We start from the raw sequence: 26,890 nt of genomic DNA on the forward strand, positions 1-26,890 counted from the left end.
CAGATCTTTTAACACTTTTGATCTGGAATTTGGTGAAGGAATCATTGGTTTCGTGTTTATTAATCCTTGACATCAAAAAGTCAATTCTAGAAAAAGTCAAACTCGACTTCTATTCATTGATTTGTTTAATTGGAAGTTGAAATTGTTTGATACAAGTTGAACATGGGATATGAATGACGAAATCAAACTTGATTTGGGGTTCAATTTCGAAAAATAGGTTATGTTCTTGTTCTTGTGTGAAAGGATGTGACGTAAATTCTTGTTCACTACTTGAAATTGCTTTCGAAATTTGAAGCCAAAGTCGATGAAGGAATCAAAGTCAAATTTTGATGATGTTGTTGATTACCTCTTGGAGTCGAATATCTTGAAGTCGATGCTTATTACCTGACTTCAAAGGTTTTTGATACTGGGAACGATGATTTCGAAAGTTTGGATATAAAAGCGAATTGTTGATTTTTGATTTCGAATGTTGATATTTGATGTCGATGTTTCGTTAAGATGGTTAGAGTTTGACGATTTGTGATGAAAAAGTGAATGGATGGATCGATCTTGAAGTAACGATTTGGTGATGTTGGGTTCTTGAATCAAAAAGGCGAAGGCTTGCTGGTTTTATTAACGAACTGGGAAAGGCCTACCTAAAGGCTTGATTGATTAACGAAGATTTCGTTTTGGGTTGAACTGTGAAAAGCGAATTAGGGTATTTGCTTTTGGGGACGAACGAACTTGAATTAAGAAACGAATCGTGAACTGTCGATGAATTGGGGATAAAGAATGAACTGGGATAATTTCGAATGGGTTTTATAGTGATAATTGTTGTTGTTGATTTGGTGAATAAGATTCGAAGGGAACAGATGGGTTTAAGGAAATCGATTTTGGGGTCCCTGTAATGTTAAGATTCGAAGATTTGGGAATCGATGGTTTGGTGAACTGGAACGAAGTAAGAACGAAGAATGATTTTTTGGTTGAATTTACGAAGTGAGAAAATTCGATTCAGAGGTATTCAGAGGTTACTGTTCATTAAGAGGCTTCGAATGCTTCGAATTCGTGTGTTTAGGTTGCATGATTTCGTGTGAAAAAAAAATCGTGTGTTTGAACGAAGGTTGATTGTGAACGAATTGACGAAAGGGGTTTTTGATTTGTACGAAGGGTTACTGTTCACCGGAAAGGCATCGTATGAATTGAAAAGAAGGAAAAACGAATTTTGATATATGGCCCTTGACACTTCGTATGTTTGTTACTTTTCACCCGAGGATAGTTCGTATGAATTGGAAAGATTCGTATGTTTTGATCATAAAGTAAAATTTTCGAATTCAGCCCCTGAACTTTTGAATATTTGGCAACCTCCACAATTAATTGAAGTTTCGAATGTTTGACACGTTTCACCCAAATTCGAAAATTTTCTGAATTTTCGAATGTTTGGGCCAACTCTTCGTATGTTTGGTGCACAATGGCAGAATTTTCGAAAATGGTCCCTGAGGCTTCGAATGTTTGGCGGTTCATACCCATTTTTGAAAAAGGGTTGTTTTTGCTGAAAATTGAAGAAAATGCATTTTAAGCCCCTGCAGTTTGTGCAAATTGACGTTTTCTACCCAGCTTTGGAAAAGGGGGAGAGTTTTGCATATTTTGCTGTCTTTGGCGCACTGGGTCACTGCAGAATTTTGAAATTGACAATTTATACCCATTTTTGAGAAATTTTGTCAAAGGCGATCCGTGAACGAAGCTAAAAATTCAATATTTTTTGGATTTTCCGGATTGAAGCACAAAGTTTATGCCACATGCTAAGGGGGAGTTTTGACACGAAAAATTCCGAATAGAGCACGTTCTTTTTCCTTCGGAGTTTTATAATCAAATTTCGATTATAAAAAGGGGGAGAAGTTTTATATGGAAATTCGAACTTTAATTTTTCATATTACGCGGATTTGAAGACCGAAGTGATCTTGAAGTTTTGAAGCTTACGAAATGATGCAATTGGAAGTTCGGAAATGATTTATTTTCGAAATGGGTCTGGTTTTATTGAAGATTTTTGGGATGTGTTTTTATGCGCAACTTTTGGGTGATTATTTGGAGTTAATCATTCGTTGCTGCTCGGTTTGTATGGTTTCACATCCTAGAGCCCAAATTGAAGAATCATGGAAGAATTGAAGATTGAAGTTCGTTTCGACATGTGTCACGCTTGAGGCTCGGGTCGCGTAGTTGCTCGATTTTGGAAGATTTGAAGTGGGTCATTCATTCCTAACTTTGAGGGGTAGAATGTTGGGGTGCAAAGTTATTCATGATTGACTTTGTAAATGTTTGACTTTTGTAAAACCCACTTGCATGTGGAGTATTAGCCTTTTGACACATGAGAGATAGAGAGTGAGCGAGAGGCATGTAAACACCTCTATATAAGGTGGGTTTGTCCACTTGTAGAGGTGTGCTTGAGAGGTGTAAAGGTGAGTGTGTAAGTGTGTGTTATTTATTTAGATGTAGATATATGTCCCTTTTTGTAAAACCATACATATTCAATACATCTCTTGAACACCCAAATCACCATGTTCATTGTGCAAACTTTAATTCCGCATGCCAAACCATGTTCTTTTGTCACTACAGATCGGTGATCGTGTTCATCGACGATATCTTGGTGTATTCGAGATCCAGAGAGCAGCATGAGGAGCATCTGAGAGAGATTCTTGGTGTACTCAGATCGGAGAGACTATATGCCAAATTCTTCAAGTGTGATTTCTGGTTACGAGAGGTCCTGTTTCTGGGACACCTCGTTAATCAGAATGCTATTTTGGTCGATCCGGCCAAGATTGAGACAGTTATGGGGTGGCAGGTGCCGAGATCCCCCATCGAGATCAGGAGTTTCTGGGGCTGGCAGGTTACTATCGGAGATTTATCAGAGATTTCTCCAAGATTGTTGTCCCCCTCACTAAGTTGACCCGAAAGGGCGCTACTTTTACTTGGGGTCCCGAGCAGCAGCCCTCATTTGAGACTCTTCGCCGAAGGTTGTGCGAAGCCCCGGTGTTAGCCCTTCCGGAGGGAATGGAGGATTTTGGTGTTTATTGTGATGCATCTATTACAGGCATGGGTGTGGTACTGATGCAGAGAGGGCACGTGATAGCATATGCATTGAGGCAGTTGAAGCCTCATGAGACGAGATATCCCACCCATGATTTAGAGTCAGGGGCGGTGGTGTTCGCCCTCAAGATCTGGCGTCACTATCTATACGGGGTTCGGTGTACCATATACACGGATCACAAGAGTTTGAAGTATCTTATGGATCATCCCAACCTGAACATGAGACAGAGGAGATGGTTGGATGTGGTGAAAGATTATGACTACCAGATCCTGTATCATCCAAACAAGGCTAATGTGGTAGCCGACACCCTGAGCCGCGGAGCAGAGAATACCCCTATCCGAGATGTGTGTATGAGGATGACAGTGATGACTCAAGTCTTAGATATCATTTGAGAGGCCCAGGCAGAGGCCGTGAGACCGGAGAACCGCAAGAGGGAGCGGGTGATTGGGCAGGTGTCTGAGTTTGTGACGGACTGCCGAGGGCTTATGATTTTTCGAGGGAGGATTTCGGTGCCCTATACGGGCGGAGCACGATGTATACTAATGGAGGAGGCGCATAGATCGAGATTCTCGATCCATCCCGGGGCCACTAAGATGTATTTGGACCTGAAGAGAGACTACTGGTGGCCCTGTATGAAAAAGGGATGTTGCTTGGGTAGTCGAGAGGTGCTTGACCTGTCGTCGGGTTAAGGCTGAGCACCAACGTCCTCATGGCAAGTTACAGCCACTAGAGGTTCCCTAGTGGAAGTGGGAACATATTTCCATGGATTTTATCACCAGGTTGCCGAGGACCGCGCGGGGTGTCGACGTGATTCAGGTGATTGTAGACCGGGTGACGAAGAGCGCCCATTTTCTTGCTATCATTGAGAGTTCTTCTGCAGAGAGGCTGGCTGAGATATATGTGAGAGAGGTGGTAGCTCGGCATGGAGTGCCGACATCGACAGTGTCAGATCGGGATGTGTGTTTTACTTCCAGATTCTGGAAGAAGTTTCACGAGGAGTTAGGTACGCGATTGCATTTTAGTACAGCCTACCACCCACAGACAGACGACCAGAGTGAGCGGACGATTCAGATGCTCGGGGACATGCTTCGAGCATGTGGTATGGACATCAGTGGAAGTTGGGACACATACCTGCCCTTGGCTGAGTTTTCTTACAACAACAGCCACCATTCCAGTATCGGTATGCCTCCTTTTGAGCTTCTTTATGGGAGGAGGTTTCAGACTCCTATCTGTTGGGGAGACGTGGGGCAGCGAGTGATGGGTAGCACTGAGATAGTGCTCAAAACGACTGAGCAGATTCAGCAGGTCAGGCAGAGGTTACTGACGGGTCAGAGTCGCCAAGAAGAGTTACGCGGACAGGCGACAATCCGAGCTTGAGTTTCAGGTTGGAAATTTTGTTCTCCTGAGGGTATCCCCGTGGAAAGGGGTGATACGGTTTAGGAAGAGGGGCAAGTTGGGGCCCCGATACATCGGTCCTTTCAGGGTGACCGCCAGAGTGGTTAAGGTAGCGTACCATTTGGAGCTACCTGCGGAGTTGAGCCATATCCATAACACCTTCCACGTATCCCAGGTTAGGAAGTGTGTAGCCGATGAGACGACAGTGGTACCACTAGCGGACATTCAGGTGGATGCGAGTCTGAATTACATTGAGAGACCGATCGTAATTGTGGATCTAAAGGTAAAGATTTTGAGGAACAAGGAGGTGCCACTGGTCCAAGTTGAGTGGCAGCATCGAAAAGGGTCCGAGATGACTTGGGAGCCGGAGTCAGAGATGCGGGAGCAGCATCCAGAGTTATTTGCGGAGCATGACTTCGAGGGCGAAGTCTGATTATAGTGGGGGAGAATTGTAACATCCCGAGTCCAGGTATACCTTGTGAACCTTGATCTTTTGAACTATTGTCTATTTTAGCCCTTATTATAAAAAGGGTGAAAAACGAGTACGCGGGGCGTACCTGAGGTGTACGCTTAGCGTACACCTCAGCATGCAAGTGACGCGGAGACCACCTAGTATGTTGGGCGTACCCGTGGGTACGCTGGGCGTACTAGGCCCAGAGTGAAAACCCTAATCGAGGGTGAGTCCCCTATTTAAAGGATATGATGCCCTCATTTCTGGCCACCATTCTCAGACAACAAACCCTAAGTGTGCCCTAATCCTCGTTTTGGAGCTTGTAAGTGTATTTATGAGCCTTTGAGAGTTCTTGTGTGTTCTTGAAGAGAAGAGAAAGCCTTGAAGAAGAAGGAGTGGGAGTCCAAGCTTCTAGACCCGAGCATATCTGATTTGGGAGCTTCTTATAGAGGTATAAAGCTTCAAACTTTACTTTCGTTTGTTATGAGCATCCTAATAGAGTATTTTAGGGTTTTGTCCCAAAAAGGTGGAGACTTGATGAGATCTTGAACTCCAGAGACTAGGACCAACCCCTTTTGGACATATGAGTGGTGTAATGTCATAAAAATCCAATCTTGGTCTTTGGAATCACTCCATGCATGAGTTATGAGCTCCTTGAGACAAAAGAGTGTATATTTTGAGGGTTGGTGACCATTTCAACCATGCAAAGGCTTAAAGTCACTGAATTTATGGGTTAAGAGCTATTAGAGAGTCTGGATCTACGATATGAGCCAAGGTCTTAACTGTTCAAGACCAAATGAGTGAGAAAGAGGAAACTGGAGCGTACGCCAGGCGTAATTCTAGTACACGCAGCGTAGGGTCGCGCATCCCTGATGCCTGCATGGCAGCCGAGTATGCCCAGCGTAGATATCGAGTACGCGCAACGTACTCCCTGCCGTTGACTTTTGCTAACTTTTAGGGTTTTGTCAAATTGTGGACAATTAAGCTTATGGAGGGGTAAAATAGTCTTTTACCCTTCTGTGAGTTTGTAGAAGGGTTAGTCTAGCTTCTTGAGGGCCATTATTAATTAGGGATAATTATTATATGAGTTAGGAAGAGGCTAGACCGGTGGTTAGAGTTCGAGATTTCCGAATACGAGATTTTCACTTGCTAGCTTACGAGGTGAGTCTTTTCACTATACTTACCTTGAGTGGTATTTATGTGTGACCAGAGGGTCTTATGTGTTTATGTTGTGTATTGAGATATACTGCTATTTGTTTTGAGATATGCATAATGTGTATTGTATTGAGTTGCTGAATTGAGGGACCAGTGGGTCCAACTGAGTTGTGGGACCGGAGGGTCCCACTGAGACATATTGACCGGAGGGTCTTATTGAGTGTGAGCCTCGAGTGGCTAACGAGCTGCGTGTGGTATTTTGGGGAACTCACTAAGCTTTGTGCTTACCGTATTATGTGTTATATGTTTCAGGTAGTTCTGAGGATCGCGGGAAGGCACCAACATGATTGTACACACTGGCGAGAGATTATTTTATGATTCTGGGATTGTGATTTACATTGTGGATTGTTGACATTTTAGACACCTGTGATTTTGAGATTGTAAAATGAGTTTTATTCTGTTTTGAAAATTAAAAATCTGTTTGAAAAATTACATCGTTACACATAAACTCATAGCAACTTTCTTTTCATTTGACCTACCACTCGACATCATATTCTTCATCATGCTCTTGATTGTAGCCAACTCAGCTGCTAACACATCATTTTGAGCTGCAAGATGAACTTCAGCTGATGTACTTCCTTTGGAACCACATACATGTATCCTATCTGTGTGCCACTGGAAATTATTGGTTCCTATTCTATCTAATATCTCAACACTCTCCTCATAGCTCTTTGTAAGCAAAGCTCCTCCAGCTGATGTATCTACTAATATGCGTGTTTGAGCATCCAAACCTTGGTAAAATGTCTCCAGTTTCACATCATCAGGGAGTCAATGTGTTGGACATTTTCTCAGCAAATTGTTCCATCTCTCCCACACTTCCCATAACGATTCACCATCTATTTGTCGGAATGATGTGATGACGTTTCTTAGATTTGCATTTCGTGTGGGTGGGAAAAATCATTTTAGGAATTTTTCTCTTAATTCCTCTTAAATGGTTATGGAATCAGAAGGCAAAGATTCGAACCAGTCTCGGGCGTTCCCTTGTAGTGTGTAGGGAAATAATCTCAGCCTAAATGCATCAGCCATCATGCCTCTTTGTTTGAAATTATCGCACATCTCGTTAAAGGAAGGCAGATGGGACAAAGGCTCATCACTAGGCATGCCTCCAAAGAGACCATTGTTGTTGATCATCTGAAACATCACGGATTTGAACTCAAAATTGTCAGCATTAATCGTTTCGCTGACAATCGGCGGGTTTGTTCCTTCGAAACCTCGGTTTCCATTATTGTTTTCGTTTCCGTTATCTCCCATATCTTCTTGAATGCGAAGTCTCCTCAACCCTCTCAAAGTTCTTTCAATCTCCCAATCAAGCGCAAATTCAGGTGGTCCGAATCTTCGATCGGCCAGAGTAAAATATCCTCAAGATGTTTAAGAGTCTAACAACTACCTAATGTTCTAACTTAAAAATAAAAATAGTCCCCGATAATAGCGCCAAAAATTTGTTGACGAAAACGCGTACTCGCAAGTATACGAGGTCGTGCAAGTGATATAGTCGTAAGACCATATATCGAACCCACAGGGACTATCCTATTCTAAGGAAGAGTGAACTAGACAATTGATTTCAAACGTGATTGATTTTATTAAACTAAGGAAACAATTAAACTAAAATTAAACTAAATTCACCAAGGTAAAAATGAAAACTAAAATAATCGAACAAACAAAGAAAACATTTAAACGATTTATCAATTATGAGAAAAACGGGATTCAGTTGACTTATACGGGTTCAATGGTTCTTCTAATGCAACTAATTTGTCAAACCAATTACGCAGAAACGAATAACTTAACACCAACAATAATTATCAATTACCTCTCGGTCTCATGATTTGATTTAAAAACATTAACTCATATCTCTATGTAGTTTGTGACTTTAAAAAGCATTAAGTCCAATGGTTTTGTTAAAAGTTGCCCTAACACACGTCTATGCTAAGTTTAAGCGAGATAACGAAACCGCACATTCATATTCAAATGATGTCACAAATAAAGATTCTCTCGAAGTCAATTTTGCATGTAAATATTAAAATTCAAACCAAGCAAAATAACCCTAACTAACGTTGATCAAGTGCTAGCCAAAATCAAATTTACCCGTCAAAATTCATATTTTTAAAATAAACACACATTTAAATATGTTATTCGATTTCAACAAAATTGGTTTAGACAAAATCCAATTACAATAAAATAACCATCTCACCCGAGTCAACCAAAACCCACAGAAAGTTTACTCCATTAAACTGAAATTGATAATATGAAAATAAAAGCTAAACATGTTTGTTCGCTAATTATCTGATTGAAACAAAGGAAAAGAAGTGCCTAATTGCATATGAAAATAAATGAAAAGCATAAAAAATAAAAACAATAATAATAATCAAGAAAGAATGAAAGCAAGATCACGTTTGATTATGAGTGTTGTAGAACGGTCTCATCATCTACTGGTTTGACTCGTCATCTACTGGTTTGACTTTGAATTGGTGCCCCTCATATTTAGCTCTAGAAGAGAGATGACGAGAGATGATCGCTGCCGCTTTCTGCCGTAGGGTTTCTTTGCATAGTTTTCTTCCGTTCCTTTTTTTTCCTCATAGCATATTATATAAAACATAATTACACAAAATAGCCTCCAAATTTCAAGAATGGTGCAGCCTTAGCCCCTAGCTTTTAACTTTCCGCATAGTACAACTTTAGCCCTTGATCTTTCACTTTAACCATTGTACAGCTTTAGTCCTCCACATTGCACCTTATTTTCGAATTAGTACTCTTTCAGCAAACTAACCCCAACTTCCACGTCGATTTTGAACTGGACAACGACTGAATTAGTGAAAACTCAAAACACGAAACTTGTACATAATTGTGTCTAGTTTCCAGAACATCTTGAATCGCCTGAATCGGAGTCCCGAGGAGCCAGATATGATGAAAACACTGAGACGTGGTCAATCTGCCAAACATCTTTTATTCGCCTTTATTTGATCGTGATGAATTTTTTTATTCTTTCGAATCCGCCAATTCCTTGCCGAAACCATTTGGACATTATAATGAGTCCAACTCCCACCAAGACTCATGAAATAAGTGGTGGGGGCCTAAGAAGCCTAGGCAATCTTGTATATACAAGATAAAATCCATCAATTCCTTATAAATTTTTGAACTTCATAAGAGGAAGTCCAACTCCCACCAAGACTCGTGGAATAAGTGGTGGGGGCCTAAGAAGCTTAGGCAATCTTGTATTCACAAGATAAAATCCGTTAATTCCTTATAGATTTTTGAACTTCATAAGAGGAAGTCCAACTCTCACCAAAACCCGTAGACTAGGCGGTGGGGAACCCATGAGACATAGGTTGCACTTGCAATAACTAGTAAAATGAATACCGTCAATTCCGATGCAAAGCACAATGTGCTATAATTTGGATTTCGTGCAAAGAAAATAAATTCCCACTAACTTGTAGAATACGCGGAGGGGAACTCAAGAAACTCGAGTTGCACTTGTGATGACATGTGATGATGATAACCGTCAATTCAAATGAGAAGCACGTGGTGCTATATTATGGATTTCATGCAAGAAAACCATCTCCCACCAACCTGTAGAATAGGAGGAGGGGACCTAAGAAGCTCAGGTGAACTTGTAAAAACAAGTTAATGAGCCGTAAATTCCTTTAAGAACTTTGGACTTCATATGAAGAAGCCTAACTCCCATCGTCCTATAGAATAAGAGATGAGGAACCCATGCAAGACAGGTCGAAAACCCAACTGAATGGGCACAAAAATACCAACCGGGAAATATTAGGTCTATTATATTCATTAACATAAATTTAGCTTTTTAAGCTCAAAAAATGATGTAAATTGTAAAATCTGGGGACAAAAATAAGCTTTTAATTCATTTAGTTATCGAAAAACGAGCACTAAACAAAACTCTAAGGAGACCGGTGAGGATTATCTTTTCAAAATTCCTTATCATTTTGTTATGTGGTTTTTTCAGTTGAGGATGGTGATGATCACTCGGGGTTCAGGAACAGGATCAGGATCTGGGTCGGGCTCCGGTGCAGAGCCCAGTGATGAGAGGTTGCGCAATCTTATCGCAGCCGAGGTGAAACGTGGCATTCTTGATGGTACCTCGGTGATTTTCGGGACCGTTAAGGAGGGTATTATGGAGATCATGGAGGAGCAGCTCAGGTCTTTTCGAGCCGAGATTGTTGCAGGCCAGATTGGAGCCCGGGCTCCCTCGTTACGGGAGTTTAAGGCGTGTCGTGCGCCTGAGTTCTTTGGGATTAGGGACCCCATCATGAGTCGACGTTGGGTGGCATACATAGAGAATGCCCAGTGCACGACATTTTGCCACGATGCAGCAAAAGTGGGGTTCGTATCTTGTATGTTGAGGTACCAAGCTCGAGACTGGTGGGAGGAGGTTACCCACGAGGTAGGGTCAGCAGGTGTGGCTGAGATGACTTAGCAGGAGTTTGTGAGGAGATTTGATAAGGAGGTTGCACCGTCTATCGAGGTGCAACGATTGGTGTGAGAGTTCTAGGATTTGCAGCAGACTACCAAGACTGTGGTGGAGATCACCGCCACTTTTCGGGAGCGACCGTTATTGATTCCGCAGTACACTGCGGATGAGGAGATGAAGAAGACCATATATCATTCCATGCTGAGAGATGACATTCGAGAGTTTGTAAGTTTTTTGGGGTGCAAGACCTTGAATGCTATGGTGGAGAAGGCCCGAGAACAGGAAATTGAGTTTGAGCTCCGCACGAAGCGGAAGACGAAGCAGGTACAAACGGTAGTAGGTCAGGCTAATGTGCCAAGTGCGGGAGGTCGCACAGTGGGGCTTGTCGAGGGACAGGTACTATATGTTATACATGTGGCTAGTCGGGCCACGTAGGCAGGGATTGCCCCAAGAAGGGCTTGATTTGTTTCCATTGAAACCACACCGGTCATAAAAAGGCCCTATGTCCGAGGTTACCGAGAAAAGGAGAAGCAGTGGCGGCGTCTGCGCCCGCCACAATGAGGATCACTGATGGCCGCACGGTTAAAGCGGAGACCACTGTGGTGAGGAGCCGCGCATTTCAGCTGACCACGGAGGAGGCCAGAATAACGCCATATGTGGTGACTGGTATGTGATCTAATTCCTGTCTTATTTACCTTATTGTTATGCTTATGTTATTATGATCTTGTATAGGGACCTTCTTGGTCAATGGGTTGTCGGCTCATGTTCTTTTTGATTCGGGGGTACCCGATCATTCGTATCTCTTGCGATAAGCAAGAAGTTTCAGGGATGCCCCGGGAACCTTGGATTCCCCACTTGAGGTGAAGATTGCAGATGACCGCACCGTGAGTGCGGTGAGGGTATATTGGAGGAGTATCCTGAATGTGTTCAGGGAGAGGTTTCTGTTGGATATGGTGTCTAAGTCCATAACAATATTTGAGATGTACTTGACCCGACCCGGCATGGTCCATTTGGGTTGCACTTCACCCGACCAATTTGTTTGGATAATCTTTTGATAATAGTATGTTCATGCTTTATTAATATATTATAAGTTATAATATATTAATATTAAATCATATTATTTAATTAGTATTGGTCATAAATTAATTTAGAATTAATTTGGTGATTAAAAAGGTGACTAATTAAATATGGGCTCTTGTATTTTATGTAGTGTGGGCTAATACTCATTTGGAATGGGCTTGGCATGCATGGGAATCCATGGATAGTCCATGGAGCTTTTAACCCATGGATCCTTGGAAAGGAAGAGTCATGGGTATTAGGGTTTACATGGATGTAACCCTAATCCTCCACACTATATAAAGGAGCTTATGATGCTTGAAATGACACTAGTTGTGTGTGAACAAGAGTGGTGGCCGATTTCAAGAGTGTGCATTATTCTCTCAAGAGTTTTCCAAAGTTTGTGGTGATTTGTTATTTCCATTTGAGGCATCCACACTATTGGTGCTAGGCTCTCAAACTCCAAGCAATCAACCACTACTAAAAGGCATGTCATTCTACTAGTAATTTTATGATTCAAGTTCCCCATGCCATGCTAGTTAGGATGTAAACCTTGGAAACTCTTATTTATATGTATTTTAGAGAAAGCATAGATCCAAGGTTTATAGGGTTGCATGTACACCATAGGAGTGTTAGAATGCTCAAAACCCAACAGTGGTATCAGAGCCTAGGCTTGTTTTCTTGAATACTTGATGCAAAATGCTGAAAAAAGTCGATTTTCTGCCCACTGAACAGTGGACTCGCCGAGTCCTTGGGGGGACTCGTCGAGTCCAAGCATATCTTCATCCTACTCGCCAAGTAGGTTCATGCACTCGACGAGTAGGAGGCCCTGAGTGCAGATTTTCGAGTTTTTTAGCTGGAATTGGACTAGAATCATTACACTAAACTGTTTTGGACTTATAAAACCTGTTTTTGATATTTTAATGATTATGCTATTCCAATTTCAAAGGCTATTATCAAAATTTCAAGTTTTGTATGTGTTCATATTATTCTTAAAATTGTTGATATGGATGTTCATGAACTTATGAGTTTTGTTAGATCATAGGAATTATTTGCAAATTGTTTGTTAGTTAATTCTTGATATTGATGTGTTTTAATGGAATCCATAATTTGTCCTCAAGTTATGGATTACCAAAAGTTTTTCTTTTAAAGCCCATTAAAAACCATAAGTTACACAAGTTGAAGAGTCTTTTTCATCATAAATAGTTTTATGACTCCATAACTTGTCCTCAAGTTATGGATGACCAAGAGTCTCTTCATTAAAAGTTTTTTAAACCTTAATTAAACTCTTAAGTTATAAAAATCCAAAAGTTTTTGAATTGTTCAAAACTTGCCCTAAAGTTTTGGAATTTGTAAAGTCTCACACACACTTTAGTTCAAACCCTTAGAGTTTTAAAAGTTAAAATTCAACCCTTATACTTTATAGTATTATAAGTTAATAATATATATATATATATATATATATATATATATATATATATATATATATATATATATATATATATATGTATAAGAGCAAGTCAGTCTTACCGTTAGTAGGCCTCATTCACGAAGCCGGTCTATAAGGGGGGTATAAGGTTGTTGCCTATAAAATGGCAGCTTAATGGGTGTCCACTCTCACCCACCGCTTCCTTGACTGGTGGAGGGTCGTTAGCCGAATGGGTAGGACAAAGACTATAATTCTCATTAAAAGTATAATGATGAATATAAAGTAACTAAAGCTTTTATAAATCCCAATATTAGTTACTTTAGGAAAATGTGAATTTGGTGCTAACCCATGAAATTTACACTTTGTACCTTACCAATCGTTGGTGGAGCGTGTGTGGTTAACCGACACACTAACTTGGACTAGTAAGGATGGCAAGGGTGGCTTAATGTTTATCATAGATCGGTGGAGCGTGTGTTGTTAACTGGCACATTGATTAGGTGATAATATTAAGGGTACCAAGTGAATTTGCATGGTTATTCACACCTTGCTTTGTGATCCTCGGCATCACAGTCACAAAATCTGAAGGGCACAATCGAGATTGAAACATGCCATTGAAAAGTTCAGTGAATCTCAAAAGATCTAGGAGTTTCAAACCAATTAAAACCTAATTTTATTTAGTTTTTCATGGTGGAAATTGGTGAATCGTCATTCACCTACCTTCAAATATTCTATAGCTTGGATTATGACATCCCTCTTCCAAGTTATAAAATATTGTGTTGGGTCCTAGCCTTAATATTTCATATTGGGTGTTATATTAAGGATTTTTAAATCAACTAACTTGAATCTCTCCCATTGTAGATGTCTGGTTCGGACAAGTATGATCTTCCCAAATCTCTTGGAACAAGCTTTCCTCTTGAAGACGATGTCCCAGAACATCATGCTTCACTTCCTCCACCTCCTCCAATTATTCTCCCCGACTCACAAGCTCGAAGACTTGAAAAGTTCAAACTCACTCAAGTCCTATTGGATAGTAAACACAAGGATGGAAAGCCAGTGTGTGCACATGTCTTGGAGATGAAGGCACACATTGACAGGCTAAGGATGATGGGTGTCGGGTTCCCAAGAAAGTTGGCTATTGACTGGGTTCTTCCGTCACTTCCTGAGTCATATAGTGAGTTTGTTAAAGACTACTATGTGACAGATCTCGACATGACCCTAATAGATATTACCTATTTGCTAATTGCTGCTGAATCAGCAATGATTTGGCGCAATGGTCAAGCAACTTTGATTGGACGGTCTATTTCTCAAACTTCCATGGACATTGACAATGGCAACATTGGAAGTCCAGAAAAGCTCTCTCTTCCCAATGGAAAGGGATCGGCCTTAGTCAACCCGATTGACCAAAAGGTAAAGGGAAAAGCTAAGTATGTGATAGTCCCGTGTACCATTCCCAAAGAGTCTATATGTTTTCATTGTCAAGAGAAGGGGCATTGGTTACAAAACTGCCCAAACTACCTGAAAGATCTAAGAGAAAAAGAAAAATAAAAAAGGTTTGACTCTGCTTCAGGTAAAGCCCAGTATCTAACTCTGTTAAGTTCCTTATTGGTGATTCTTAATACAAAATGTGACTCGGTTACATTTTGGTGTTTGGCAGGATCAAGTAAAGGGAAGGACATTTAATAAAAGGAGTATGCTGAATCTGATAGCGAAGATGGATTTCAATCGCATGGTTCGAAGATCGGATTCTTGAGCTACTACTTAGAAGTTATGATAGATTGCTAGGAAATATGTAATAGCATAGTTTCCATTTAAAGTTGCATTGTAAGGAAAAATTTTTCTGCATTTTATAAATAAATAAAATTTTGTTTTACTTTATTTTATATCTCCTTGCAATGGCATTCATGGAAAGTTAATGTTTGTATGTTTCTAGCAATAATGAATTTGATTCTTTCATCTGTGGTAGTGTCTAAATTTATCAAATAAGGAAAGATTCTCATCACCCAAGGTTTCAATTGGATAGAAACTTGGAATCATGCAGGTTGTATTGCGTGATGAATGAGAATTTTTCATTTTTGGAAAGTTTAGACTAATTCCCTGACCACATGTATATGTGAGACAGGTGAAAGAGTAAAGGATCGGGTACACTGGGTGTGTGCAGGTCAAAGTCCACCACAAAGATCGATAAGACTATTCGTCATGATTTACTAAAGTTTAGTGAATATGGTTGTACCTACAAGTTTAAGTACAATTCTGAAATATTGGAAAAGTTTCAATGTATGGCAGGGCGAATGGGAAGAATCAAATTAGGCAGAAAGATGAAAGTTTCTCAAATCTGAAAAGATGGGAGAGTACTTTAGTATCATGTTTTATGATCATCTTAATGATTATGGAACCATATCACAATTTGATTCTCTAAGGACATTTTAGTGCATTTGTATGGCTAAGAAGAGGATTCATGAATTGTTGGAATGGTTAAAATCGAGAAGATGAGTCATACTTCGTTCCAAAAACAAGTCTTAGAGTCATACTCCAAGATTGTAACTTGAGTGACACATCTTAAAGAAGGTTTATAACACTTGTCAAATGTAAGAGTAAAATGTTTTCTACTCTTGCACATTTGAGATTGGTAAGTTGTGATGTCTTGGATAAAGCAAAGACCAACTCACACCAACTATGTGAAGTGTTTATCTTGATAAGAATTAGCACTGACTCTTGAATATTTGTTTGTTTGTCAAGGAATGGTTCTTGACAAAGAGAAACTTATATGTCAAGGGGACAGTGGGAGTCTTAAAGGTCTTCAAAGTTTCAAGAGCTAATCAAGGATAAAACCTATAGTTTATCGCTAGCACACGACTTGAGGTTTGTAACCTATCGTGTTGACATAATTCTTGTTTCTGTGCCTATTCTGGTAAAGTTGACTATGTATGTGAGTTCTGTGAGTTCTCAATTGTGTACATAACAACTTGGAAGCAATGGTGGGCCCTTGGGCTACCAAGAGGCAAGAAATCAAGATTAAACTAGTTCAATCCATATGATTTTGAGTTTGTCACTAACCTTGTCTTGTGATTAAGGTTTTGACAAATTCATATGGATAGGAACACATACATCATAAAATCTAAGTGTCATAAGGTTTCTTTCCGATTCATGAAAATGATGGTGAGGAAACGCTTTCACTAAGTAGATTTTAAGTAGATAGCAATTGTGTTGTTTGCATTCTCAAAGTCGTTAGTGGAGCTTGTGTGGTTAACCGACACACTAACATGGACTTGTGAGAAATGGCAAACAGGTCTAAACATTATGATTACGGCATCCCTCTTCATAATTGTTTAGACACACATATGAGCTATCTAAGGAAAGATTTATGAGTCTGAGAAGCTTAGATAAAGTTTTGTCGAAGCATCTCGTATCAGAAGTCTGAACTTTGGTGATGAAAGTCAATTAAGTATTGATTTCTAGAAGTAGATTTCTGAGTACATGTCAAAGCTAGTGGGAGCATAATTGTTGTGCTAAATGATTATCATGCTAGTGGGAGCATAATCAATAATGATGAGTATTGTTAATTATAGAAAACAAGATTTTCACTTGGAAAAGGTTGTTTTGCTATAATTAAGGGAGAGGAGATTATACTTCATTTCAATCCTAAAAAGTTTAGATTAAGATTTCAATCATCTTTAGTTAAGGATATATATATGAATTTTATGTTGGAATGGTTCAACATAAAGGAAATTCTATATATATATATATATATATATATATATATATATATATATATATATATATATATATATATATATATATATATATATATATATTGCGTTCTCAAATTCGATTATGATTACGACATCCCTCTTCATAGTCGATTTTTGAAAACATGGAAAATAAAAATATTGTAGCAAAAGACTGATCTAGTATCATGTCTTTATGTGAGACATCATGAATCGTGTTCCATATGCTTCGGGTATAGGATCGGTCACATGTGCTATAATATTTATCCATTCTAAATTTTTCAAAATGCTTAGAGCATTAAGAGGGAAAAAGGAATAAAACCGGATATGACTAAAATGATTAAGAAATGTTCACCAAAGATTGGTTGCTAAGGGACAATTGGAAGTATAATGTTAAAATTTGGAAGGACCATATAGATAAATTCTGAAAAGAGGTAGCTCTTGTTCAGATATGATAATCAAAATGGGAATATGGAAATTTTCCGTACTGGGAGTTGGATATTAAGAATCTATGAGAAAGTTAGAAACTTTTATGCAAGAAGGATGTTCAAAGCAATGTACTTTGAATATGAGACTTTGTTTCCATGGAATTGATCTCCTTTGGAATACTCTGTAATGACTGTTGACAAGTTTTGTGACTTTTGTGCATAGTCATTGCAAGAGGATCAATGCATATAAGTTTGGAATCTAACAGATTATAGTAAATGACAAGAATTTGGTATTCTTACATTTACGGTAAGGATTTGGGACTGTGAAATGAGCATCATTGGAATCATGTTCGATTGATCTACTTCACAAAGTAAAAAGATCATAGACAAACATAGTGTGCATACTTGGTGTATGTCATGACTATTGTTTAGAAAACATAGTGTACATGCTTGGAGCATGGGACAACTATTGTTTTAATTCAAGTGTTAAGTTGATAAATCGAAACAAAATAATGTGGAATCAATATGGTGATGAATAAAAGGTGTTTTATTTATATTCATAAGTGCTGAGACCATATTGGATTCAATTATTCTTGTGTTTCACTTTGCATGTTTTGACTTCCATAATAACTAGGTTATTCTTTCCGAATGATTAAGTTATTCAAACCATCCACAGTCGGTCATATGTTGGAAGTAGATATGAATCAAGACTGTCATGAGTTGGTTGTAGAGGTCTAAGATGTTGGACATGGCTACAACACTCATGAGTGCTCATAAGTTATGAGTATTGGATTCAACCCACGCTCACTTGCATCACTTCATGGAATTTATCTCGAGTGATCGTGAGACGGTAATATCATATAAGTCTTCAAACCTAGAGATATGAGTTGTTACCTATGAGTTGGTTGTACATTGATTGCACGAAAACGCATCAGTAACTTGATGTTATAAAACGTGCCTTTGTGTTTAATTCAACAAGTAGTAGAAACAAGTATATGAGTCGAAGTTTATCTGTTCCTTCTAGTCCTTGGAGGATTAGAAGCGATATCTGGGCCCCTCGATGATTTTGTTTTGACCTATGTACCGGGCCCGGTCAGAACTAAATTGATGTGTTCGATTAAGTTCTTTGTCAAACAAATCGGAAATCGGGAAACAAACTGCTGGACAATAAGTAAGACATTGTTCCGTGTATTTGTCCGGCTGATATCATGAGAGCAGAGGATTATATGATCACTTATCTACAACGGCGCTTCATAGTTCAACAGGGTTTTGAGAGCTACAATTGTCGGTTGGTTCCTGAAGTCATATCTGCAAATATGTTATTAGAATCATCCAAGTGGGAGACTGTTGGATAAGGTGTCTAAGTCCATAACAATATTTGAGATGTACTTGACCCGACCCGGCATGGTCCATTTGGGTTGCACTTCACCCGAACAATTTGTTTGGATAATCTTTTGAGAATAGTATGTTCATGCTTTATTAATATATTATAAGTTATAATATATTAATATTAAATCATATTATTTAATTAGTATTGGTCATAAATTAATTTAGAATTAATTTGGTGATAAAAAGGTGACTAATTAAATATGGGCTCTTGTATTTTATGTAGTGTGGGCTAATACTCATTTGGAATGGGCTTGGCATGCATGGGAATCTATGGATAGTCCATGGAGCTTTTAACCCATGGATCCTTGGAAAGGAAGAGTCATGGGTATTAGGGTTTACATGGATGTAACCCTAATCCTCCACACTATATAAAGGAGCTTATGATGCTTGAAATGACACTAGTTGTGTGTGAACAAGAGTGGTGGCCGATTTCAAGAGTGTGCATTATTCTTTCAAGAGTTTTCCAAAGTTTGTGGTGATTTGTTTTTTCCATTTGAGACATCCACACTATTGGTGCTAGGCTCTCAAACTCCAAGCAATCAACCACTACTAAAAGGTATGTCATTCTACTAGTAATTTTATGATTCAAGTTCCCCATGCCATGCTAGTTAGGATGTAAACTTTGGAAATTCTTATTTGCATGTATTTTAGAGAAAACATAGATCCAAGGTTTATAGGGTTGCATGTACACCATAGGAGTGTTAGAATGCTCATAACCCATCAGTTTCATATCGACTTGGTTCTGATTCCGTTGCAGGAACTGAAGGTGATCATCGAGATAGATTGGTTGGGGCCCAATGGGGCTATGATAGACTGCGAGCGCCAGCTAGTGAGGGTTCGAACCCCTAGTGGGGGAGAACTAGTCATTCATGGGTAGAGAGCTTCGCTCGAGCCAGCCCTCTGCTCGGCTGCGAGAGTTAGGAGACTCCATCAGCGGGGTTGCACTGGGTTTTTGGCTTATGTTTCAGACGCGAGGGTCAAGGCCATATCAGAGTTGAGTCGTGTTCCGATTGTGCGTGATTTTCCTGACGTATTTCCGGAGGAGTTGTTTGGGGTGCTGTCACACCCCCGGCCAAGGCGGAACATGCCGGGAGCGAGACTAAGTTAATGGATCACAGATAAACTGAATATATAGCACAAGTACAACGATAAACAAAGCTGCATTTGTATTCCATCATTAAGTTTGAATACAAGGTTCTTACAGATAATAATAGTATAGTAGTTGCCTTAAACAGGTAAGAAGATAAAAAAACAAGCTAGCTAGGTCGTCTGCAATCCACGACTAATCTTCTGTTTGAACGCCTGTCCAATGATCCCCTAAGAATACATGTAAGTTTGAAAGTCAACACAAAGGTTAGTGAGTTTCACAGGTTTTCTGCTTAACCGCAGTAATACTTTTAAAAAGTTCAAAAAGTATTTTCTTTGTATGTATAACAACAGTTAAAACAGTGTTTGCAATGAGTCTTTAAAAGCCAAAATGTATAGTTTGTATAAGTAAACCCATACGTAGAACTATGTTTGTAATGAATATTTGAAAGCCAAAACGTTATGTTCCATAAGTAATTCCATACTTAAAACTGTGTTTGTAATGAATCTTTGAAAGCCAAAATGTTATGTTTCATAAGTAATTCCATACTTAAAACTGTGTTTGTAATGAATCTTTCAAAGCCAAAGCGTTATGTTCCATAAGTAATTCCATACATAAAACTGTGTTTGTAATGAATCTTAGAAAGCCAAAGCGTTATGTTCCATAAGTAATTCCATACGTAAAATTGTGTTTGTAATGAATCTTTTAAAGCCAAAACGTTATGTTCCATAAGTAATTTCATACTTAAAACCGTTTTGAAAGCAATCAAGTCCATTTTTGTATGGAAAATGAATAAAGTTTTCTGCCAATATTGTACTTAACAACCGCAGATACGAATAAACAAACATATGGATATACGGATAAAGTTATCTGCCAAGGTTGAACTTAACAACCGCAGATACGGATAAACAGATAAACAACAAGTATATTTGATAAGCATACACATAAAGTGTACAATACTTGTTTAAACTGTTGACAAAACTCAGTATACTGTACACAAGCACATGTATGAGCCTAAGATACAAGTTCTATAATTTGTATAATTGTATAAACCTATATTTTCCGTGATAAACAGACATACAGATATACGGATAAAGTTATCTGCCAAGGTTGAACTTAACAACCGCAGATACGGATAAACAGATAAACAACAAGTATATTTGATAAGCATACACGTAAAGTGTATGATACTTGTTTAAACAGTTGATAATACTTAGTATAGTGTTCACAAACACATGTATGTGCCTAAGATACAAGTTCTAAGACTTGTATAAATATATAAACCTATATATTTTTGCGCACATATGAGGTATATATTGAAACTACCAAGTTGATAACCGTATGTACAGTCATAACACATTTGTAGTCGAAATGCTTATGTTATTTTAATTAGTTGTATTATTTTAACAACATAACATATGTAAATATTAATGTTTTAAAATGATTTTCTTTACTTAACATGTAAGCGTTTAAAAAAAATCATTTCCCAAACTGGTAAAGTGTTTACACAAAACATTAATATTTCATGTGCATTTTGTATGATAAATATTACTTAGTACACGTACTACCATTGTACAGACGAGGGCCAGACATGAAACACCGGAGGACAGGATCATTTTGGCATTTAAGCACTTCTGAATCCAACGACCCAGGCGGCCCTTCAAACCAGATTCCCCATACCGTAAGTAGTAGAGTAATAATTAATATTTTTTTGTGTCATTTATATTGCATAAAAATGATGATTTTGTTTGTATAAACAAAACATTTAGAAAATATATGTAATATATACTACATGTATTCCCCCCCTCCTTCCGAAAATAAGAAGAAATGGGGCCGTAACACTCACCATTGAAGCTTGAGTTCCAATTGTTCGAATTTGGGTTCTTTGAGAAGCTTGACGTGTGAACCGAAAATCCACCATTCTTGAACTTTGAAATACTCTCGGGTCCGTTTCGTAACGAGTTTAAACTATTAGGGCTGATTTGAAACTTTGCTAAGGTATAGGGGCTTTTTGGTAATTTAATTTAATGAAATAGGACTGCTTTGATAAAGAATTTACCAAATGAGAGGTTGTTTGTGGATAAATGAATTCAAGGATTGAAGTTTGGACTGATTTTGTAAAGTATTTTTCAAATGAGGGTAGATTTTGATAAATTTAAATGGAAGTTTGATTTATGTTTGACCTTTGACTGGGTCAAACCCGGAATCCATTTCTTTTTGGGTTGGAGCCCCATACCCGATCCATAAAACAAAATGGTTAGGGCTTAAATTGATATCCGTGTTCAAGAATGACCGGGCATGAATGAATGAAAGCCTCCAGCAGATGGAGCGAAGGTGACGAAGCAGATGAACGATGGAGTCGAATCGAGGACAACAAGAAGGAAAAAGGGAAGTCCTTCAGGCGGCTTCGTCGATTGATTCGTGCAGAGACAAGAGTCTTCGGGTCGACGAAACCGATGGAAAGGGAGGAGGGGGGGCAGTGAGGCTGCTCTGGCCTCGGTTGATCGCACATAACCGGATACATTGGTGGTGATAGAACGCCACAAGGAGGGTGGACGTAGGCACCTACGACGAGACGAAGAGAAAGGGAAGCAGCAGATCGAGTTTCAACCTCCATCGAGTCCCAGCGGTGGGTCTCTTGGTCTCATCTGGAAAATAATCAATGGGAACATGATAGGGCCTGTTTGAGTAGGCAACACTCCCGAGAAGAGAGAGAAGAACAAGAACAACTATTGGAGCAAATTTTCTCGTATTTAATAATGCAAGATTACAATACTTAAATAGTATCTATGAAGTAAACGTGCAACTAGGTACTAGGAACAATTAAAAGTAACAACTATAAGTGGAGCAAATAAAACAGGGAAAAATGCATGCACTTTATTAGGAAAATGGAGATGTTGTTGTTGACTGAAGACTCGTTCATCTGCACGTGTTAATCCAAGAATCGACTTGGTCTTCTGATGATCCGTTTAGGTCTAGTTGGTCCAATGGGTTCTTCATGGTAGCTGGGCTCTTGGGTTGTCACTGATTGGGCTGTATCAATTCCCTCGCCCTTGAAAATGGTCTCGTCCTCAAGACCGGTAGAGAACATTCAAAATCGGAGGTGGATATCTTGGAGATCCTCCCAAGTAGCTTCTGAAACATCCTGATTAAGCCATTTAATGAGTACCTGGGTGGTGTGAGTGTTGGTGCGGCGGTGATCAAGGATCAATTATGGAGTAAGGGTAGTGGTGGGAAGGTTAGTAACCCAATCATCAGGAAAATCTGTGGAGACATTGAGATCAGTGGCATGGCAGATTTGAGTAATGACACATGAAAGACAGGATGAACCCAAGAAGTTGCTGGTATTTGTAACCGGTATGCAACTGGTCCAATGCACTCAAGTACTTTGTAAGGGCCAAAGTAGCATTTGGAAAGCTTTTGGTTGGCTCTGGCGGTGATAGAGTGTTGTCGATAATTACGTAGGCAGAGGTAAACTAGATCATGTACTTAAAATTGTTTGTCTTGTCGCTTTTTGTTAGCCTGTTTGAGCATGCGTTCACGAGCATGTGAAAGTGCGAGTTTGAGCATGTCAATAATGTGTTGGTGTTCGATGAGAGAAGCATCAATGGATGCAGTATGGTTGGAGCCTGGTTGGTAATCATGGATAGCGGTAACGTCACGATCGTATAGAGCTTTGAAGGGAGTCATGTTGACGGAGGAATGGAAACTGGTATTGTACCAAAACTCCGTGAGATAGAGATAGCGATTCCATGAGCGGGGTTCGTCATGGGCAAAGGCACGAAGGTAGGATTCCAAGGATCGATTTACAACCTCAGATTGACCGTCAGTTTGAGGATGGTAGGCGCTGGAATGTTTGAGTTTAATGCTTAGTTGTTGAAACAATTGGGTCTAAAAGTGGCTTAAGAAAAGGGGGTCACGATCTGAGATAATGGAAGTAGGAAGGCCATGTAAACGGTAGATATCACAGAGGAACATAGTGGCGTGGGAGGTGGCTGAAAAATTAGGTGGTAGTGCAAGAAAATGGCTATATTTGGTAAGGCGGTCAACAAGAACCCAAATTGCTATTTTGCCATGGGAGGGAGGAAGGTGGGTAATAAAGTCCATGGTGATATCGGTCCAAGGTGCAGCGGGAATCGGAAGAGGTTGTAGAAGGCCGTATGGTTTATGGGTGGGGTACTTGATTGCATGACATGTGGTGCATTTTTGGATGAAGTCGGTGACATCCTGTTTGAGATGACTCCATGAAAACGATGCAGCGAGACGACGAGTGGTAGCTTGGATACCGACATGGCCTCCGAGGGTGGAGGTGTGAAAATCCCGCAAAAGAGAAAATCGAATGGTGGAAATATTAGGAATAAGTAAACGACCTTGCACATAGACAAGGCCATTATAGAGCGAATGATTTGGAAGTGAAGTGGGGTTGTGCTCCAGTTATGTAACGCCCCATTACTGGTATGTAATTTAAATATAGTATTTTCCTTTCTTAAGAGGTACTCGGCGAGTCAGCATCCCGACTCGTCGAGTAGAGACGGGATTTGCACTCCTTTTTAGCGGGCGACTCGACGAGTCCATATTCTGGACTCGGCGAGTCCGCTTGTCTGGAAGAAACCCTAAATCAATAGGGTTTGTACCCTATTTAAACGTCATTATAGCCTCCCATCCCAGCCTGCTGCACCTCTAGAGCATTTCTCTATAAACCCTAGTCCCCATTGTTGAGCTTGAGTGTTTTGTGCTAGCTTGGAAGTTGTAGAAGAGAAGGAAGGAAAGAAGACCAATAGAAGAGAAAGGAGATCCAAAATTTAGCTTCCATTTGCTACATATTCTGGTAATAAAGTTATCACCTTGCCCATTCTTCCATTAAACCCTCTTTTATGCTTGTTTATGTTTCTCTTGGAACTTTATATGATTCAAACTCGAGAAGTGAACTCTCCTTTGGATGGAAACCATAGATCTGGATGTTATTGAGCTCTAGGAGCTCAATGTAGCTACCTTTATGCAAATATAACCTTATTCCAAACCCTAAGTGCTTATTGTTGGATGATTTTGGTGTTTTAGCCCCATTCTCTTGTGCATGCACGTAAAGTTGGAAACTTTACGTGTAAAACCAGCCATAGAAGCCCAGATCTATGAATTGGATGCACTGAAATCGACTAGAATCGACTGTATAGTAATGACATGCATGAGACTCGACGAGTCCAAGGTAATCTCTTGCCTCAAGAACAGACTCGACGAGTTGTTCATACAACTCGGCGAGTCACAGACTGGACGAGTTCATTTGATGAAGGAGAACTCGACGAGTTGTTCATACAACTCGGCGAGTCGGATGAAGTTAAACTCGATGTTAGTATCGAAAAAGAACTCGTCGAGTCTTTGCCAAACTCGAAGAGTAGAAGTGGGTAGAGGATTAGAAAGAATGATAGGGACTCGGCGAGTTGGCGGCCCAACTCGGCGAGTCCGGTCAACTGAAAGATGACTTTGACCAGGATGTTGACTTTGACCTGGGGTAAAATAGTCTTTTTGTAAGGTCCTGGAAACGGATCTTACCAGTGATCAAACAATCAAACAATCAAAGAGAACAAGAGTTGGAGTAGAAGTAGAATAGAAACAAGCTTGCACACGCTTTATAACTGAAAAACGTCGGGTACAACTTGTTTACAGTGACCGTGAACTCTCTAGGATCAACAACCAATAATGACCTACACAACCTCTATTTATAGGGGACTTGGGCCGGAAACAAAGTTTATGGCCGTAAAGGGGTTTACGGCCGTAAACACACTACAAAGCCGTAAACACAAAAATAAACTACTATTACATCATAAAGACTCAAAAGAACTATTACAATTGAAAGCCTAGACCAAACCACTAACTGGACCCTTCAATCTCCCCCTTGGTTTGGTGCTAGCTTGGACTCAATCTTTGTCGACCACCATCATGTCTGACTTCCCCATTGCCCCGTTCCGCATCCTTTTGCTAATGATATCGGCAACCATATACGTATATTCTTTGGCAGCTGGCTCAAAAATGTCTTCTGCAACCTTGATCTGATGAAGGTTCAACTGATGAATATCCCATTTCCCAAACTGAAGCAAATCTCTTTTGTCATATAAACGAATGCATCCATTTTCAAGCTTTATGACAGCAGAGGCTGTAGTTTCATTAAACACCCAGTAAAGCATGGACCGTAGAGATCCATCTGGATGATTCTGAAGTATAGGAATTTGCTTTACTTGATCGGTAGCAGGCCACATCACAGATCGAACAGGTTGATTGGTTTTGGGATCAAGTACACTTGGGTATAGTTTAATAATCGACTCTGCAGTCTTCATTAAAGGAAAACCCTTAAGCACTTGATCTTCCAAGAAATGCTTGAATTGTGTAGCCTTGGGATTTTGAGAGGGATTCGCAAAAGGAGCCTTTGATAATTCTGAAAGGTCAACCCTGGTCCAGGAATGGAAGTCATAAGCATCTTTATACAGTTCTGTGTTGCCACTCTTCCGTCTCACGAGCCACATATTTAAAGTGTTGTGAAAGCCCCATGAGATAATCCCTGACCTATCACCATATACATCTCTAAAGCGTTTCTCTCCATGATCTGTAACAGTGATGTTAGGTTGATCCCCAGGAGCATTTTGATTCGAGCTCCTTTTAAACAAAAGTTGACCTTTCTTAGCTGCTTTGGCCAATTTGGCACGTTTCAGAGCTTGACCTGGTTCCTTATCAAATCGATACACAACTCAAGGAGTTTGAGCAGATGTTGGAACAACGGGGGCATCTTGATTAGGGATATAAATTCTAGGCTCATCAACGGACGACTTAAACTTATCTCCAAGTTCTTCTTCCAAGTCCTTCTTCAAGTCGTAGTAACTTGCAGTGAGAAGACCGAAATGAGTCTGAAGATCAGTAATTTGCTTTGTCATTAACACCTTGTCTTCTTCAAGATCAGCAACTTGAATCTTGAGCTTGGAGTTTTCAGTTAAAAGATCAGCCACCTGAATCTCAAGCTCAATATTCTTCTGATTAAGCACACTTATTTCCTTTTGAAGACCAAGAAGTGTGGGATTATCTCCTCCTGAGTGTCCTTCTTCAATAAAAATTCCCTTGGCTCGGGAGGAAGGCATTGAGCTTTGTTCTTGAGCCAAATGCATGGCAAGCCTCACAGAGGCAACATCATGATCAGGCCTGGGAGGAAAGAATCCAGCGGGAGTTGAAGAACCACCAGCTTCAT

The 26,890-nt window shown here is 39.7% G+C and overlaps 1 non-coding gene across 1 annotated transcript; it reads left to right on the forward strand.

Annotated features, from left to right (window-relative positions):
• Positions 1 to 6,888: 6,888 nt before the first annotated feature.
• On the forward strand, positions 6,889 to 6,995 carry LOC145151842 (small nucleolar RNA R71). The gene has a single exon (XR_013732393.1). It is a non-coding gene; the product is annotated as a small nucleolar RNA R71 (small nucleolar RNA).
• Positions 6,996 to 26,890: the final 19,895 nt, after the last annotated feature.

The sequence above is a fragment of the Lactuca virosa genome, chromosome 1 (genome assembly GCF_052849685.1).
Source record: "Lactuca virosa cultivar CGN04683 chromosome 1, Lactuca_virosa_CGN04683_v6, whole genome shotgun sequence".
Lineage (NCBI taxonomy): Eukaryota > Viridiplantae > Streptophyta > Magnoliopsida > Asterales > Asteraceae > Lactuca > Lactuca virosa.